The sequence below is a fragment of the Crotalus tigris genome, unplaced genomic scaffold (assembly GCF_016545835.1).
Source record: "Crotalus tigris isolate CLP2741 ecotype Arizona unplaced genomic scaffold, ASM1654583v1 scf7180000017733.2605024, whole genome shotgun sequence".
Lineage (NCBI taxonomy): Eukaryota > Metazoa > Chordata > Lepidosauria > Squamata > Viperidae > Crotalus > Crotalus tigris.
The window spans coordinates 599,221-618,970 of NW_024096600.1; positions in this window are offsets into that span (position 1 = coordinate 599,221).

The window sequence follows — 19,750 nt, forward strand, 5'->3', positions numbered from 1 at the left end:
GAATTAGGTCCCAAAGGAAAAGAAAGCAAATTTGAGTCACTAAACTTGAAATTAGCTAAAGAATCTTGTGCTTGTCAAATCTGTTGGTCTGAGATTCTAAGAACTGGAGCCCCACCTCAAGAGACAGTTTCTGTTCCAATAGACTGCAGTGTTTCTCAACCTTGACAATTTTAAGGCATGTGGACTTCAACTCTGAATGCTGGCTGTGGAATTCTGGGAGTTGAAGTCCACATGCCTTAAAATTGTCAAGGTTGAGAAACACTGCTAGAGTGATTTAAGTTTTCAGTCCTGAGAGCAGTTGACTTGTACTTATACATCACCTTATTCATACACACACTCAGGGACTCTGTGAGAGGAGACCCCCCCCACCCCACCCTTCAAAGAAAGGGGGAGACAACCATGGGGGAATGGCAGGAGACTGCAGATGTTGAGGGCTTCATGCAGTTCATGGATCACATGAATCTTGCCCTCATATTGTGAAATCTCTGGAAGTTTGCAATGGCATCATCAATGTCTTTGCAATGCATTCTAAGCCATTTCCAAGGACTCTTTGCTGTTCCGACAGAAATTGTGGATTGGGAGTTCTAAAGTAGCCTTATCTTTGCTACAAGAAGCAAAACAAAACAATCCCAAACCTGCCCTCCAGAACGGTTGAGATATTTTAAATGCTTTAATCAAGACTTATTAGATATTAGCGGCATGGTTACATCTAGTATAGCTCCTTCAGATGGCTCATACCAAAACAATCTTTGCAGGCTTCATCACAAAAGCATTCTTGGGAGTTCTCCAAATGAGATAGCCAAGTAAATAGGTCCAAGTGGCTTGGTGCCATGACTTAAGAAACTGGAAAATGAACAAAATGTATCAAAATGTAAATTACAGTAAGTTGATGCCGTTATTTTGTCAGCTTCTAAGACAGTGGTTCTCAACCTGTGGGTCGGGACCCCATTTGGGGTCGAATGACCATTTCACGGGGGTCGCCAAACCATACTTTCCGCCATTTTTTTCCCTTTTCCCTAGCTGTCCTACTCCCTCTTATTGGTGGCCACACCCACTTGGGGGTCACCACAACATGGGGAACTGTATTATGGGGTCACGGCATTAGAAAGGTTGAGAACCACTGTTCTAAGATATCATGTAGGTTTTAACTGAAAAACTGCCTAGAAGAAGAAAGGATAAACTTTCTCCTCGTTTAGGATGGTTTTTTTCTGAGAGTAAATGATAAATTATTAGGCATTTGATGGGAATACCAGATTTCTTTCCTAAATGTACTCCTTCTGCCGAGGAAGTGTTATATTTAGAATTGCAGATTTCGTATCCTTTTTTCTTTTACTGTATGGTGTACAATTGCCTTTGGAGGGTAACATTGCCAGCTGAACACATGTTGATGAAAAAGGGAGAAGCGCCACTGAAATTGTCTTTGTTGCCTCCTGCAAAAACGGGAAGCCCATGACCTTCCAGACGTTGGTTGAGTCTATTTACTGAATTTGTATTCTACATATTCCCAGTAAAGCCAGAATGGCCAATGATCAAATGGGATGAGAGTGTCAGACTTACAACAGAAAGGCCACCATTTCCCCCATTTTTCCCCTTGACTTTGCTTGTCAGAAGGTCGCAGAAGGTGATCACATGGCTTCAGACACTATAATTGTCATAAATATGAGTCAGTTGCCAAGCGTCTGAATTTTGATCATGTGACCACAGGGATGCTGCAATGGTCATGTGTAAAAAGGTCATAGGTCACTTTTTCTCCTTCTACACTACAGAGAAGAGCAACAAAGATGATTAGGGGACTGGAGGCTAAAGCATATAAGGAACGGTTGCTGGAATTGGGTATGTCTAGTTCAGAGTTTCCCAAACTTGACAATTTTAAGGCATGAGGACTTCAACTCCCAGAATTCCACAGCCAGCGTTGCTGGCTGTGGAATTCTGGGAGTTGAAGTCCACATGCCTTAAAATTGTCAAGTTTGGGAAACACTGGTCTAGTTTAATGAAGAGAAGGACGAGGGGGGACATGATAGCAGTGTTCCAATATCTCAGGGGCTGCCAGAAAGAAGAGAGAGTCAAGCTATTCTCCAAGGCACCTGAAGGCAGGACAAGAAGCACCGGGTGGAAACTAATCAAGGAGAGAAGCAACCTAGAACTAAGGAGAAACTTCCTGACAGTTAGAACAATTAACCAGTGGAACAACCTGCCTCCAGAAGCTGTGAATGCTCCAACACTGGAAGTTTTAAAGAAGAGACTGGACAGCCATTTGTCCGAAATGGTATAGGGTTTCCTGCCTGAGCAGGGGGTTGGACTAGATGACCTCCAAGGTCCCTTCCAACTTTATTATTATTATTACTTTCCAGTACTGTTGTAAGTTCGAATGGTCATTAAACGAACCATTGTAAGTCGAGGACTACCTGTACTAGGAATTCCTCCTAAAAACTCTAAAAAACACCTTCCCCATAAAGAAAATAGCATTTCTACTCTTAGTTAATCATCTGATTGGTTGATTGAGCAATAAGCCTCATGAAATGAAAACAATGTAACCCTTTTTGAATTTTCTTATCAGATTACTTTAAAAAATACAAGTTGATTTACTTTACTTTTAAACCTGGAGGGTCTCTGGTGCTTAATTAGTTGTATGACTATGTATAGTTCCAATTGAATTGTTGAATTTTACAGCGATGGGCCCAAATTTACTCAGGAAGCATATGCACATGCTTGAGTGGTAATTTGACCCTGGACCCCCCCCTTTCTTTATGGACATTATACTAGTTGAAGCCCTACCTAGGGGAATTGTTTATTTTATGCATAACTAGGCAACTTAACTACAGTTTGAATTATTAAATATTAGCATATTCATGTATTCTCCAGTCATACTGCTGAGAAAATATTAAAAGAAAAATAATAATACAGGAAAAATTGGTTTCAATCTTATATCTGCCCTTCCTTCCCCTGCAGATTCCAGAGGCTTTTCTTTAGACAGCCATTCTTCTCAAAACTTGGGTCCAACTCTTTTCTAAAAAGCTTAAGGGGGGGGGGGTAAGAGAAACATACAGATCTCGTTTTGTTTTAGTAGCTGCTTATAGAATTTGCTTGCTCTGCACAAAGGAGGCCTCATCTGTTGCAACAGATACATTTAGTTGTTATTTTGGATTTGTTCATACACAGTCTAGTGCCAGAAGCCTGGTGGAATTAAGTAAACTGGTTGGTGTGTGTGTGTGTGTGTGTGTGTGTGTGTGTCCTTAAGCATGATGTGGCTGCGGACTGGTCTGAGCTACCGTATCTTAGAAGGAAACAGACTGGAAATTTTAAAACATCTTAATTTGCTATTTCACACTGGCTCCCATCTATCAAGAACTCCAAATCTCCTCATTACAAATTGTCACCCTCGTATGGCCTGTGGGGAACCTGAATCGGTTTTATTTTATTTTTTTCTTCTGAGCATGCCAGCTTGTTAAAAGCCAGGTTAGTGGCAGAAAAGTGGGCAGCCTCCTGCAGGGTCTGAAATAATCTCTGCTAATGAAGTATCTGCCTCAGGGCTTGGCCAACTGGCATCTTTCCGTACTCTTGACTCTGCTTTGAAACACTTGTCTTCTCATATGTGCAGAATGGAGATGAATGTGCAAGGGCAGAAGTCACACACACAAACACACACTTGCTGCAGCAGTAAAAGAGCGATGCAGAATTTGCCCTTTCCAGAGCTTCAGTGAAATTTTTGTAACTGAACGCTGCTCGGCACCTTCTGAAGCATTTCTTCTTACCAAGCTTTACTCACAGAGGAATCAGGATCTACTCCCATTGTTGGAAAGCCAAATCCAGTGGCCCTGGTTCTTCATCATCTCATAACCTATGTCCAAACAGTCAGTAGGGTCTGGATAGAGAGTTTAAAATATACCTATCACTCTACTCACTTTTTATCTAACAGTACTAGCAATAGTAATAGCACTTAGACTTCTATATGCCACTTCACAGTGCTTTGCAGCCCTCTCTAAGCAGCTTAGAATCAGCATATGGCTCCCAACAATCCTCATTTTACCGACCTCGGAAGGATGGAAGACTGAGTCAACCTTGAACCCATCAGAATTGAACCCCAGACTGTGGGTAGAGTTTGCCTGAAATACTGCATTCTAACAACTGCGCACCAGTGCTGTGATCTTCTGAAGTCTCTTCCTTTTCTCCTTTTTCCAGGCACACAGATGAGATGTAGTTGGCTCTTCCTCCGAATAGGATGCAGCTAGCTGGGTGCTCGGTGTTGCCTATCCTTGTCATGCATTTCCTGTAAATACATCTCTTTCCTCTTAGCATTAAACCTACTTCGCTAATCCTTACTCAGGTTAGATTCCTGCTTTCAGGAACACTGCCATGCATGCACAGAATGCTTCTACTCTGATGGGATTATAGTCCAGCAACAGAAGCAGAGATAAGCTGGACCATAACAAATCTGAGTTTCTTCAGCATCCTTCTATCACCTCAGTCACCTAAATAAATAGATTTTTAAGTTCATCTCTCTACCCAATCAGGACAAAATTTGTGAACTTTCCAATATCTTTATTAAGAGCCTGTAGAGTCTCATCAAGTATACAAATATTTGGCAATATTTTCTTGGGCAAGGCTGAGCATATGTTCAAGCAAGCTTATATAGATGGTTCAGATACAGGGAAATATAGAGAAAGAATCTGCACTGGCTTTTGCAAGCATCTAGCTGTTTTCATTCAATCCTGCATTACCAATAAACCAGTAAGTCTTCTATTTGCAGTTACAGCAATTAGTGCTTAGCTTTCAAAGAATTCTTCCATTTGCTGTAGCAATGGCTAGTGCTTAGTTTCAATGTTAGCCACATCCTGGCACCTACAGAGGTTATCTTAACCTTCTGTCTGAGAATAAGTTGCTTCCTTGTTTAGAAATGAAATAAAATTAGTAGATAAAAGTAGAATTCAGTAACCATGTATCCATCTTTCACGTTGAAAAGACTAGAAGCTTCCCTTTACAGATAACAGAACAAAAGAGTTGGAAGGGACCTTGGAGGTAATAATAATAATAATAATAATAATAATAATAATAATAATAATAATAATAATAATAGTTGCCCTTCATCCACGCAGTGGCATTGACAGACTTTATCTACCAAGGCAAATAGGTGGGCGTGGAATGCTACAAGTACATCAGATGGTTGAAGAAGAAAAAGTGGCTTTGGAAGAATATCTGAAGAACAATGATGAAGATGCACTGAAATTAGTATATCAGGAAGGCTTACTAACTACTGGAGAGAACAAACTGGCCTTCAAGAAAGACCAAATGAAGAACAGAATAGAGGCATGGGAAGACAAAGCACTACATGGCCAATACATGAAAAAAATAGCTGGGAAAGCAGATAACAATAAAACCTGGCAATGGCTAAGAGCAGGAAAATTGAAGAGACCGAGGGACTAATTCTGCTGCACAAGACCAAGCCTTAAGGACAAATGCATACAAAGTCAAAATTGAGAAGACAGCAACAGACAGTAAGTGCCACCTATGCAAAGAATCTGAAGAAACAGTGGACCACTTGGTAAGCTGTTGCAAGAAGATTGCACAAACTGATTACAAGCAGCGGCATGACAAAGTAGCAACAATGGTGCATTGGAAGATCTGCAAAAAAATATCATTTGCCTGTAAGCAAAAACTGGTGGGATCATAAAATAGAGAAAGTCATAGAAAATGATAAAATTAAACTGCTCTGGGACTTCAGAATTCAGACAGACAAGCATCTGCAACATAACACCCCAGACTTAACAATTGTCGATAAGAAAGACAAAAAAGTCTGGATAGTGGACGTGGCAGTGCCTGGAGACAGCAGAATAGACGAGAAAGAACTGGAGAAGATAACAAAATACAAAGACCTACAAATAGAAATAGAAAGACTGTGGCAAAAGCAAGCAAGGGTAGTACCAATAGTCATAGGCTCCTTGGGTGCAATCCCAAAACAATTGGAGCACCACTTGAACACCGTTGGCATTGACAAATTCGCTATTAGTCAATTGCAAAAGGCGGCCTTACTAGGAACTGCTTCCATCCTGCGACGATATCTGTAATACCATCAAACATCCACATCTGCCTATCCCAGGTCCTTCGGAAGGACTCAATAAATAGGCAAAAATGCCAAATCCAGTATGATCTATAATAATAATAATAATAATAATAATAAAGTTGGAAGGGACCTTGGAGGTCTTCTAGTCCACCCCCCTGCTCAGGCAGGAAAGCCTATACCTTTTCAGGTGAATGGTTGTCCAATCTCTTTTTAAAAACTTCCAGTGTTTGTTCTAATTGTCAGAAAATTTCTTCTTCTTGTTCTAGGTTACTTCTAGAATAGAATAGAATAGAATAGAATAGAATAGAGCTGGAAGGGACCTTGGAGGCCTTCTAGTCCAGCCCCCTGCTCAAGCAGGAGAACCTCTACCATTTCAGACAAGTGACTGTCTAGTCTCTTTTTAAAAACCTCCAGTGATGGAGCACTCACGATGTCTGAAGGCAAGTTGTTCCACTGGTTAATTGTCCTCACTGTTAGGAAGTTTCTCCTTAATTCCAGGTTGCTTCTCTCTTTGGTCAGTTTCCAACCATTATTTCTTGCCCTGTCCTCTGGTGCTTTGGAGAATAGGTTGACCCCCCCCTCTTCTTTCTGACAACCCCTTAGATGTTGGAACACTGCAGTTATCTTGTCACCACTAGTCCTTCTCTTCATTAAACTAGACATATGCAGTTCTTGCAACCATTCATCATATGTTTTAGCTTCCAGTTCCCTAATCATCTTTGTTGCTCTTTCCTGCACCCTTTCTAGAGTCTCAACATCTTTTTTTACATTGTAGCAACCAAAACTGGATGCAATATTCCAAGTGTGGTCTTTGATAATTTGTGATCCAATACTCCTGAAGTATCAGAGGAATCATCTTTGTGCTGGACGAGGACACATTCAAAGAAGAACAATACTGCCGAAGCAAAGAGTCTTGGACACTGCAAACAACACAGCAACTGGAATGATCTGCTTGAGGGTAGGCAACTGCACAATTGAGCATTTAGATGGATCAAAAGTCACTTGGAAAGTTCTGTAAGACTTGCATGATAAAAGATCCATAGACTCCAAAGGGCATATTTTTCAGAAAGCCGTATAACTGGTATCTTGGGAAGAGATCCAAGTCTACATAGGATTTAAAGAAAAGACATGTTAGCTTGAAAAGTAAAGCATACTTGTAGAGGAAGAAACATTGTGGATTCTTAGTGCTCTCTAAATTTGTCTCTTTAACCAACTAGGTAACATCATCAGTGCTGGTGATCTGGGGTTTGTGCCCGGTTTGTATACAGTAGCTTGCCCTGCCAATTTTGATGGAGGCATGGCTTTCTCCCTGGTAGTTTTTTTTAAATTAGGGAATTGTTTCCTGCTTGTTTTCCTGGTGTTAATCCTTGTTTATCAGGGTGTAGGCTGCTGGACAGGATGTGTCCTGGTCTTCTTGTTTCCTTCTTAAGCTTTTTTATTGTCTCTTCTGAATGCTCCCTATATGTGGTTTATCTCTTGTATAGGAAGAAATGTTAGTTGTCTTCATTTTAAATGCCTCATTTAGAAATAATCAAGCTGTGGTACATGCCCTAAAAATAAAAGAGGAAGCAGATACTAATGGTGTAATTAATCGCTTACAAGACTATAATCTACATAACTCTCACGAGCAAGATACAGTTCTTAGTCAAGAAAATACTTGTAAGGCCAGAAGGAAATGTTTCATTTACAATGACTTGATTGCATGCTAAAAGTGACAACTTTCCTCAGCCCAGTGTAAGAAAAAGCCATAAAGAAGATAAAACAATGTAAATTGACCAATAGATAGCATCTGTTTTGATTCTGCTACAACTTCTACCTTCATTAAAAAGAAAGAGTTCACTTTATTGAATGAGTATAAATCTACCATTTACTTAGCAAACAGATAGACATTTCAGTGGGGAGATACTCTGTGAGACTATGTTGGGTATTAGGCAAAGGAGAAGTTTTCAGCTTAACAAAGATACCCTTATATGTCCCAGATCTGGAGTTAAATGTCATCTCACTCACACACACACACACACACACACACACACACACACATCATAAAGAAAAGATGTGATATAAGATGTAAAGGCAATTATGGTTATATAACTGAGAATGGAAACTTGGTTGGGAAAGGCAACAGAAAAATTGAGAATTTAAATTAGACTACAGTAGGCAAAATATAAAGCAAGATCTGGAAAGAATTGCAACCACAAACATCATATAACCCAATGGCATTAGAGAAAGAGACATAGAAATCCAGATGCTATCTGTAAACTGGAGGGATTATCCAAAATTGCAACTGTGTGCAAACCAGAGCAGATTTTGCAGATTTTATATAGTCAAAGTTATAAGCTGATAAAAGTATTGAGGGGGAAAAAAAAGACAAGCCACTAGGACTAGCACATAGTAGCAGTTTTTGAAAATATTGTTTTATTGTATTGAAAAATGCAAGGAATACTATGTATTATTTGGGTACCATAGTATTAACAGTATTATATAGTATTAACTGCAGATTATTTGGGTAACTTTGATATTTGGATAACTTTAAAGATAGCAAAAATAAAAGTACCAATATTGACTATTTCTAAATGTTAAAAACCATACAGTGATTTAAATTGTACATGCAGAGCTAAAGATAGCATTGATAAAGAATGGAAAGTGCATTAAATTATTTTATTTACTTATTTTTCCCATTTTTAAAATGGCAATCACCCTTAGAGAAAGACTTTTGTTATATGGTATTGTTATACTCTAAAGATACAATAAATCTTTATACAATAAAGATTTCTGCCCTTAGCTTAATACTTAATAAAAAGGTCTTCATTGTATCATTACTTGTTGTTTATCCATATTAAAAAAGCAAAATAAAGCAAAATAAAGCAAAAAGTAAAAGAAACTGTTTGAAAACATTGATTAATGTTTTATTTCTAACTTCTCCCTTCTTTATACTTCAACCAATTAATGGTATTTATAAACATTTAGGCCACCTTAGAAACCATATTGTGTTTATATTTGTCTTGCTGCATAGTATATTATATATATGGGAATCATTCTTCTTTCAGTTTGTGACTATATGTTGTTAATTTTGCCATGGCTGTATGTTCTCCAAATTTAAGCCCCCAGTCAGATGTTGTTAGAATTGTGTCTTTCTTCTGATGTTGGACAAAATTTATTCTTGTTGTCATAAGCATTTATCTCAATAAATTATGATACTTCTTGATATTGTCTGAGATTATATCAAATAAAAAAAACCCTTATGATTTCATCTCAAATTTAATTTCCAAAATTTTCTGAATAGTAATGTCTACATCTTGTAACTCACACCACATGTGATAATATGTTCCTTCTGTTTCATACCATTTACAGCATTTATTACTGTATGATTTATCTTTTTTAGATATTATTGACAGAGTTGTGTAGCATCTGTAAAACATTTTGTACCAGTTTTCTTTCAGATTGTATTTTGTAATGAGTTTTATGGATTAGGTCCATCATTCCTCCCATTGTTGCATGATGACTGTTTTGTATCTATTTTATCATGCAATTTTTTTAATTTGTGTCATAGCAAAATAGAAATGCACCCTATGAGCCCTATGAGACAGTACTGATTTTGTATAAATGTTTCAAATTCTGACATTTTTCTTAATATCCCTCCCTCTGATAAGATCATATTTTATGCTTCCAGCAATGTGTAAGTACATCATTCATAGTAGCAATAGCAATAGCATTTAGACCAGGGGTTCTCAACCTTGGCAACTTTAAGACTTGTGGACTTCAACTCCCAGAATTCCTCAGCCAGCAAAGGTTGAGAACCCCTGACTTAGACTTATGTTATATACAGCTTCACAGTGCTTTACAGCCTTCTCTAAGCAGTTTACAGAGTCAGCATACTTGCCCCCAACGATCTGGGTCCTCATTTTACAGACCTCAGAAGGATGGAAGGCTGAGTCAACCTTGAGCTGATCTGGCAGTGGGCAGAGTCAACCTGCAACACTGCATTCTAACTACCGCATCATCAAGGCTAGTATAGTCTGGCCTTGACTGAATAATCTTTAAACCATTCATTGGGCCTGAATGGACCATATCTGCATATGTGATTACATTTTTCTTGCTGGAATTAAGCCCACCAGGAAAAACATTTGAACGAGAGGCTAACAGTGAACTCGTTGAGCGTATAATTTTCATTATACTGTAGAATTTCAGTCTTTTATCAAACTTTGATAATATATCTTTTTAAATGTTTGTCTTCCATTGTGTTTCAGTATCATATATATCTGTGAAGTCCATTAATTAGGGCAGCTCCTTCCTATATTAACCTATATTAACTATTTGTAAATTTTTATCCACTCTGTTATCCATGACAGGCATCTTGCTTTATCATACAATTTAAAATTTGGAAAGACAAGATCACCTCTGTTTTTTGAATCTTGTAACTTGATTCTGAATCTTTTCCCACCCCATATAAATTTACTGACAATTTCTTTCCATTCTTTTCTCTGACATTGTAACTGGTACCATTTGGAACAAATAACTTAGCATGGCTAATACATTCAACAATTACAATTGATCCTAATCAAGATGGCTTTAGATTCCTTCACTTTTTGAGATCTCTTTTAATTTCTTGCCACAGTTTAGCATAGTTATTGTGATATATTTCTTGATTATTACCTATCATATGCCAACCAAGAATGAGCTATCTGACAGTCAGGTTCTTCCTGCAAAAGATTATTTTTTGTGTTACATATCTTGTAATTACTGTGGGGCTTTGGACATTGGTTTTGGGTAACACTTGAGGTTATATTATGTCCACATTTCATGGAGGAAAAGTGGAAAAATGTCCATCTCTAAATCCAGATGTATACATGGAAGAGAATTTATTCTGTGGTCCCTGATTCTGAATAAAAGGAAGTGAATATAGACAGGGGCTGTCTAGCCAAAAGGTGGGTTATTGTTACCCAATCATTCAAAAGCTTTTGGAACTGTGACTAGATTTTAGTGCAGGAATGTGAGAGGGATTTACTTTTTCTTTTAATGAGATTCTCAGTCAGGATTTTACCTATAGCTATTGAAAATGGGACTGAAATGGCAGGACAGACTACAATCGAAAACAACATTTGCTATTTTCAGAACAGTGAATATTTATCTAATATGGAAGATTATTTGGCATGTCCAAATGTCATCATACTTTTCATGGGGGTCATTTTTCTGCTCAGCACCTTGATTAAGCAGTGTTCCCACCTGCATCTGAATGTTTGGAAGGGATCTGCCACACATTTTAACACCTGCAGAAGGTTTCTAGATTTTTATAACCAATGAAAATCCAGCACCTTTTTCTCTTTGAAGTACTCTTGCAGCTTTTTTACTGTTCTATTTTTAAAATGTATTAAAAGCATTTAAAAGTTGGAGATACTTTCTATAAAAGCTGTGTTGTCTAGGATCAGGATGTCGCTCCCAATTTAAAACGGTTGTTAAATATAATATTCAACTAAAAAAAAGGGTTTGACTTATAAACAAGTTTTGACTATGTTCATTTTTATGACTGCATTCTTCTCTTTGAGGCCACAGAGGCCAAACTTCCTTTATCATCCTTTATTTTCAAACTTTCCTATAACTACTATGTAGAAAATTGTAAATGAGGTTCTTTTCCATTAACCATTACAATGAAAATATTAAACAGAGAGAAAGAATGTAATAAATGCTCCATATTTACTATTGCTTGGGCTTATAATTTAAACAATTCTTACCACAAATGGTTATAACCAGAAATGGATGTCTGCTATTCTGAAATTGCCCCTCAAAATTTGCATATTAATTTTTTTCCTTTCCTATAATATAGATCTTTATCATAAGCACTACATCAAAGTATACAGCCAATTTCTTACCCTGGAGAAGAAAGTAGCAAAACTAATGTGAAATGAACATGGAGGAAAATGAAATATCATGAATCATTCTTATTTAAGTGTTTTGTATTTTGTGGAAATTTAGCATTTCTTAAAATAACACTTTGGAGGGGCAAGTAAGCAAAATACTGGCCTGTTTTATACAGAGGGCTGGGTCATATTGTGATGGCTGTTTTTGCATAGTGTGAAATGTGAGCCTAGCCATTGTGGCTTAAAGTTGTGCATTTCCTTGTTCAACAGAATATACCTTCTCCAAGACTCAGAGAAATGATATTGTAACTTACATACATTTGGGAAATGGAGAGGAGACACTCTCTAAATGGAGGGAAACTTCCACCTCATGTGATAATTTTTTCATGTTGGCATCTCCATTAGTATAAAAACGTATTTCCTGCTCATTCATACTCTGCTCAGTGACACTTATTCCCTTGTAGCTATGTTTATGACCTCAGCAATCAGCCATACCAGTCAAAGACACTGTGTTGGCAAAGAGCAAGATGGCATGCCAGGTAAACATGCCCACTGGATTGGCAGATGTCTCTAAAACCTAAAGCAACCAAATCATTTATTAGGCATGCAAACAACACAATGCACATCGGGCTCCCAGCAAAGCTTTGGCGGCTTGTCGGGCAGCCCTAAGCAAAAGCTGAACCAGGGCTTGTATGTTCTTGCCAAGCTAGATGGTAAAGAAAAGACACATAAAAGGGTGGATACTGTGGAAATCATAGTATGAGGTTATAATGTTTTTGATAAACCTATCAGGGTCACCTTCAGATTATTTATCCTTTCCTACTAGGTCAGCATGCTAGCCATAATATCTTTGAGATGTGTATAATTAATATAAAAAACGTGGTTTCCTGGGCCACAGGTCCCTGACTAAGTCACTTCCCTGTTGCCAGTTAGGGTCAATTCATCTTGCCGGAAATGTTTTCTTGCAAGGGCACTTTCAGCGTTCATGGGGGGGGGGAGGGGAAGAGACATCTCGTAACTCTCATGCATATTGGGGAGGGGCACTTTTTACTACCACAACTCTTTCCTTTGCATTGTCACCAGTTCAGACAGTATCCTTTCCCTTGCATCCAAGAGAATCAGATTTCCTCCAGCTCAGTAGTAAAATAGTAGATTCTAGAGCAGTAGCAATAAATAGTAGAAACAGTTCTGCTCTTGGGTAACAACAGGAGAGAAGGTCAAAATGAAGCACTATAGAATATGTAATGCTTATATCAGAATTAAGTCCAAGGATCTAAACTAAATGGTTTGGGAGGGTCCCTTTCAGTCAATAGAGATGAAAAATAGTTGGTTGCATGTAACAGGTAAAAATCGGTACTCAGAACCTTTAAAAATGAATAAATCATTTCTGAATTATTCCAGCAGCAAAAATTAACTAATGTATGTATGTACGTCTGTGTGTACACACATACATGCACATATATACATACATATATACTTAACAGGCTGGTTTATTATATCCTGGTGTTCGTTTTTTCTTTTATCTGTTAGCATAATGCCCAGGATTCGCATTTTTAGTACTTTAAAAGACATATATACCTGCATACACAAACATATATATAAAAGATCGGTGACTTGATTTCTTGAAATTCAAAATTCTGAGCCACCTTCATTTCTCTTGAGCTCTGGTAATGGCATTATATTCTCCAGCATTGATTAAAGAATTGTTTTTCAACCTTAGCAACTTTAAGATGGGTAGAGATGGCTAGGCTGGCTGGCTGGCTGGCTGGCTGGCTGGGGAATTATGGGAACTGATGTCTACATATCTTAAAAGTTTCAGAGGTTGAAAAAGACCAGATTAAATGGATCAAACAACTGGCCCAAACAGTTTAATGTGTGGAATGTAGGGTTTCAATCTCTACTGGCCAGGATTCTGAAAATAAAAAATCTATCAAACAGTGACTGAACTAAAGTGGATAGGGCCTAGTCTGAAGAGCGGACAGCTTCTATGTTAATAAAAGGGGTGGGGGAGAGAATAAAAGGGGAAGCAGGATGATACTAACATGCTTGTCCCTTGTGACTGGCAGAAAGATCTCCTGCTGTGACAATATTTCCTGTTTAAGATACACAAGGCCTACCGCTAGATCATCATTCAGCTCACTGCTTCCTGCCAACTGCTTTTCCTCTCTCTGGGCCACTTCCCAGGCGACATTTTGCAGTTTGCAATATGAATCTTTTACAGTCTTTGCCAAATCAATCTGTTTCTCATTGTCTTCTCCTTATAGTATTATAAGGATTTTTTTTCCTCTTGCTTTTTCCTCTGTGCTTCCCAAAAGTTACTGTGGAAGGTTCCCCAGAATTAGTGGGGTAGGTTCCTCACCCCATCAGGCAGGGACGATTGCAAGGAAAAGGAAATGGGTTTTGCCAGTTCTAAGGATGGAATACGACACAATTCAAGGTTTGTGATTTTGTCCATGTTACATTCTGGAAGAGATATGTAAATGATTTTTTTTTCTAATTTAGCACATATTCTAAGAAAGTAAAAAGTGGCATTGCTAAATCAGTATAAAGGTTCATTAAGGCCAGAGTCCTGTCTCCCACAGTAGCTAGTCACATGCATCTTGAAAACACAAGTCCTGCTCCCATTTGAGGGCATTACTGCCTTTGAAACAGGAGGCTGTATGCTGCTGAAGCATAGATTTTATAAATTCAGCCCGTTTTTGTGTCTGGGGAAGGAAATTCCAGGGTCAGGGATTTTTGTGCTCAGTAGGTGAATTTTTTTTTTTTACTCAAATGTAAAAACGGACCCCAGAATGGGATTCAGGGTTAAATTTCATGCTTAAAAATGGTGCTTTTTCTAGTTTTTATAAATTGAGCCGTTTTTGTGTCTAGGGAAGGAAATTCCTGATGCGGGGGTCAGGGATTGTCCTCTGCCCAAGGCCGGGGCCCTTCTTGTAATCTTATGCTTATTGGAATGCTTATTCAATCTTTTCTTTAAAACCTCCAGCAATGATGCACTTACAGGTTTGGGAGGCAGGCCTCACTTGTCATCCAAGAAGCTGAAAGAACTGAAGAAGCCTCTTCAGTTCTTCCAGCTTCTTGGATGAGAAGCAAAAGTCTTCAAGGAAAAACAAAGTCCAGTTGCCTTTTGAAAAAGTACCTTTGTGACAATCATGACCTGGATGACTGAGAATCTCCACAGACACTGTCAGGAAATTTCTTAGTTTCCATTTGGATCTCCCTCTGACAAGCTTCCATTCATTGCTTCTTGTCCTTCCCTCGGGTGCTTTGGAGACTAGATCAACCCCCTTTTCCCTGTGACAGCCTTTCAAGTATGGGAAGACGGCTAAGGCTTCTCTTCATTAGGCTAAACATACCTAGTTCTCTTAGCCGTTCCTTGTACAGTTTAGCCTCCAGACCCCTTATCACCTTTATTGCTCTTCTCTGCACTATTTGTAGTATCTTTTTTTGTTATAATGGTGACCAGAATTAGACACGATATTCCAAATGTGGTCTTACCAGTGCACTACAGAGCAGTATCTTACAAAAGGGAAGCTTTATTCCCTATTTTGGAAACAGTATTATTTTATTCAACACAAACTGTTTATCTGTGCCAATAAAGTATCTCCAGGGAGGAAACTATAGTTACTAGCAGTTGCCATGAAAGTAAATGGCAGTGGTGTTTGGAATCTACAACACAATATAAGACTTTGGCTAAAATGTCAGCCCCTCATTTTATCTGAATATAGTCTTCCTTGGAGGTTAATCAACATAGCTGCTCTTTTTCCTCTCCTTTTTATGGCCCTGTAATCACTTGTATCGGGGTGGAGTCTGGGCGACTGAATGGAGCTGAGCGTTTACTGGCCGGGTGCCTTTCCTGACACTTAAGCAACATAGCTGCTCATACCTCAGGGCAATTACTGACATCAGAAATAATAAATCTGGCATCATCCAATTATTTTGGACCAGGCTTTTGATTCATCCCTTCCCACTGGCAAGGTTGCCTGAGGCTGACGAGAGCCAAAGTCCAAAGCAATGGATGGACAGCTCTGATCTTTCCCAATGCAGTTTCATGATCTTCTAAACATTAATAAGGAGATGCATCCAAACTTAACTTTGATCCATAAGACACACATACAGTATGTATGTGTATATCTATATGCATGCAATACATATATAGACATACACATAAATACAAACACGCACATGTACATATGTATGTATGTATATATAATATTATTTCTGCATGTTGTATGCACCTCTGTCTGTCTGTCTTCATATACACAGGTATGCCTGTCCTATCTCTGGGTTGCAGGATTTCCTTCTAATAAGAATATTGTCAGAGTTGTTGCATGCTTGCCTTTGAAAAGCCTGCAGCTATAAACTGGCATTTTGCGTTCAATATCCACCTCCAATCTTCTCAGCCTGTATAGGCAATCATAGCCCTTCATTGTCCAGTGCTATCATTACAATATTGTTATCATCTGAGCTTGAGTCTGACACTTTCTCTAAGACCTTTCAAATAACCCCTTTACTAGGCTTCAGTATCAAACCATTCAGGGCAAATCTCTGCTTTGTGCTTGTCAGCCTTAATAGACTGAATGTCACTTTTGCCTGTAAAAAGTGCTCGCTCTTCAGCTGTCAGTCAGTCCTTGTGGTGTCAGCCGAGAGCGTGGCTGGAGCCGGCTGGATTAGAGGGTAGTTACCAGAGCTGTCAGATTACTGACAACCTGACACCCACATTCCCAACTTCCTTTTACTATATTTGGTTTCCCTCTAACTCCTTGGACCTTTCTTAAGGTGGATCCATCTCTGGAAACTAAGTAATAGATTTCAAAGCCAATTTAGGCTGGTCTCTTTTCTACGGGTGCCTTTTATGAGGAGCACGCATATTCGTACTGCATGTTTGAAAAGCCATCTTATGGAATATTTCTCTAAAGAAAATAACAAAAATAAAATACCAAAGGCTAGTGTGTTTAACCTGATTTTATCACGACTAAAAAGAAGATTATAATGAATAAATACCATACTCTCATCTGCTATTTAACTTTTCCTCTCTCCTTCATTACAAACTAGGAGAGTGAAAAAAAAATATCTGAATTTACATTCAGTTAGGACTATTAGATCTAATAGGCAAAAATCTAGATGCAAAATTTTTAAAGTTTTTTTGTGTCCATTCAAGGGTTATCTGGATTTCTGCAACCCTGATCTGACATCCTTATTTACAGGTAGTTCTCAAATTGCAACCATGATGCCAGTCATTAAGGCTGCAATTATGGTGTTAAGTTGTGCCAATCATTAAGCAAATATTACAACCTTTTCACAGCAGTTGTTAAGCAATCGTTAAGTGAATATCACAATCATTAAGTGTTTTCTATGAGCGTTTCTTCTTCTTCTTCTTTTTTTTTTGCTGGAAACCAGAAATCAATGCCAAAATTGTTGTAAATTGTGATCATCTGGCTGTGGGACAGTGCAAACGGGCAGTAAAAGCAGGCCAATTGCCAAGTGCCCAAAATGCAGTCAGGCGACTGGAGGGGGGGGGGCTATCAGAACTTTGAATCTGGATTGTAGGTGCCTTTTGGTGGGGACAATGGTAACTTCAAACAGTTACTAAACAACTAGCCATAGAGAAGTTTTAGGATCCTTTCCCAAACTTGGGGCCCTGGACTGAGTGTTAGGATTTCCAGAGGCCAAACAAGCTGAAGCTTCTGTTACTTAACAATTCCCAAAGACCTGGAGATTGTGAGAATCTAACATAGAACTGAGTGTATCTTAAGGAGGTTAAGAGAATGTTCTAATTCTCAGGTCCTTTAAGTGGCAAATAGAGAGTAGACCTAAGTAGGGATTTAAGGTAGCTTTAAAACCATCACTGAAGAAAGAAGAAAGTAAAGTAAAGTAAAGTAAAGTAAAGTAAAAGAAAGGAAAGGAAAGGAAAGGAAAGGAAAGGAAAGGAAAGGAAAGGAAACCCATGGAGAAAGACTGTCAGTGTAGGATCACTGAGTTCAGGATTTCCTAATTCAGAAGACAACCAACTGTAACTTGGGAGGTTACAAGAGGACAAATTGAGAAACTAATTGACATCTAGCTGTCCCAGTACATTAAAGTGAGTCCTCTTTCAGGATGGTAGGAATGAGCAGAATTAAATAAAATCATTCACATTTGGAAGTTTTATAAAGCTGACACATTTTGCTGCAGGTATATTGACATTTTCAACAATGAGTGGACAAAGTTGAAATTTCAACTTGTGAAACAGAATTTTTGCATGTGTGTGCCTTTGAATCAATTGGCAACTTCCTAGACAGGTCACTGCAGCTTTCTTGGCAAGATTTTTTGTTTTGCCATTGCCTCTTTCCTAAGGCTGAAAGAAAGGAACTTGATCACCCAGTTGGCTTTGTGCCAAAGACAGGACTAGAACTCACAATTTCCCAGTTTCTAAGCTGATGCCTTAAGCATTACACAAAACTGGCTATCAAAAGAAAAATTCATGTGTGTGAACACAGTTGCCCTCAAACTTACAGATACTGGCTCTTGTTCTTTTTTTGCCCACCAAAATGTTTTTGTTTGCCAGTGTCACATACTAACTAATCAATAATGTCCACTTATTTTGACTGTCATGTGCTTTTCTCCTTGACAAATGGATTAGAGTTGGGGTTAGGGTGATCAGTGGATGGTTAACAGTTTCCTATGCAAATTTATGTACCTCAGTACTACACCTCAGTTACACCAAGGACATAGTGCCATCAATTACGTCTGCAGCAGGCAAAAAAACCTTTGGCATTTGAGATTTTAATAGTAGTGGTAGCCAAAGGGGAATATAGATATCTATTCAAGTTTATGATCATTCTCAATGAAAATCTCTTCCAGGTCTTGTTTGGAAATCCTCAAGAAGAACAGCAGCTGATGTAAGTAACATTTACTAAAGAAAATTAACAAGAGAAGTAAGATGGGGATGAACCAGAAAGATCAGGAACAATATCAACAGATCCAACTAATGTTCCCTTGTGGTTCTCTCTCCATCAACACAGACTTAGTGAGGGGACTTCTTCCTGTCTCCCATATTGCTTGAGGAGCTATTGACTCCATTGTTGGAAATTTCTTTTCTCTGTTCCTTTCATTAGATTGAATCTTACTCTAACATTTTTTTTTCTCTCTGCTTGATTTGCTATTTAGGCTCGCTAAATTCAAAGGTACTATTCGTGGGTTGTTGCCTTTAAAAAAAAAAGTTTGATTTTGTTTTAATCAGGGTGTGTTATGTGGCATATACTAAAACTTCTAATACCTTGTTTTGAAGCCCTTTAGCTGAAAAATTGAACTGTAATATATAATCACATTAACGTAAATGCTGCAGCTTTTTGGACCTTTTGCAAAGATAATCCGTTGCAGATATTATTTGATGCATGCAGGTTGTTATAATCTAACATGTTGTGCTAAAACAGTGATATACAGGCTCAGCTTGAATTTATTCATAGTGTTCATTAGAGTGAAATTCATCCCTTTCTGCAGTCAGCCAAAGTAATTGGGATTTGTTTAGAGATTGGCACTGGTTAAGAGAAATGGCCCTTATAACACTGGCTGAAAATAAGGCCAGGAAGCTGCAAGCGGTATCTCACGGCGGTTGTCTGAAGTTAAGGGCTGAACAAAAATGGTTTTTAGCAAAGTTCAGCAACTGCCCAACATTTAATCAGAGATCACATAAATAAAAGTGTATATTAGAAGTACGCTCTGTCTCCCCAGAGGCCTGTTGTCATATTTCTTGGCCTTGATGCACTTAGTATTTATTTATTAGATTTATTTATATGCCGACTTTATCTTACGTCTCTGGGTGGTTTATGATATTAATGCAAAACAGTACCACAAA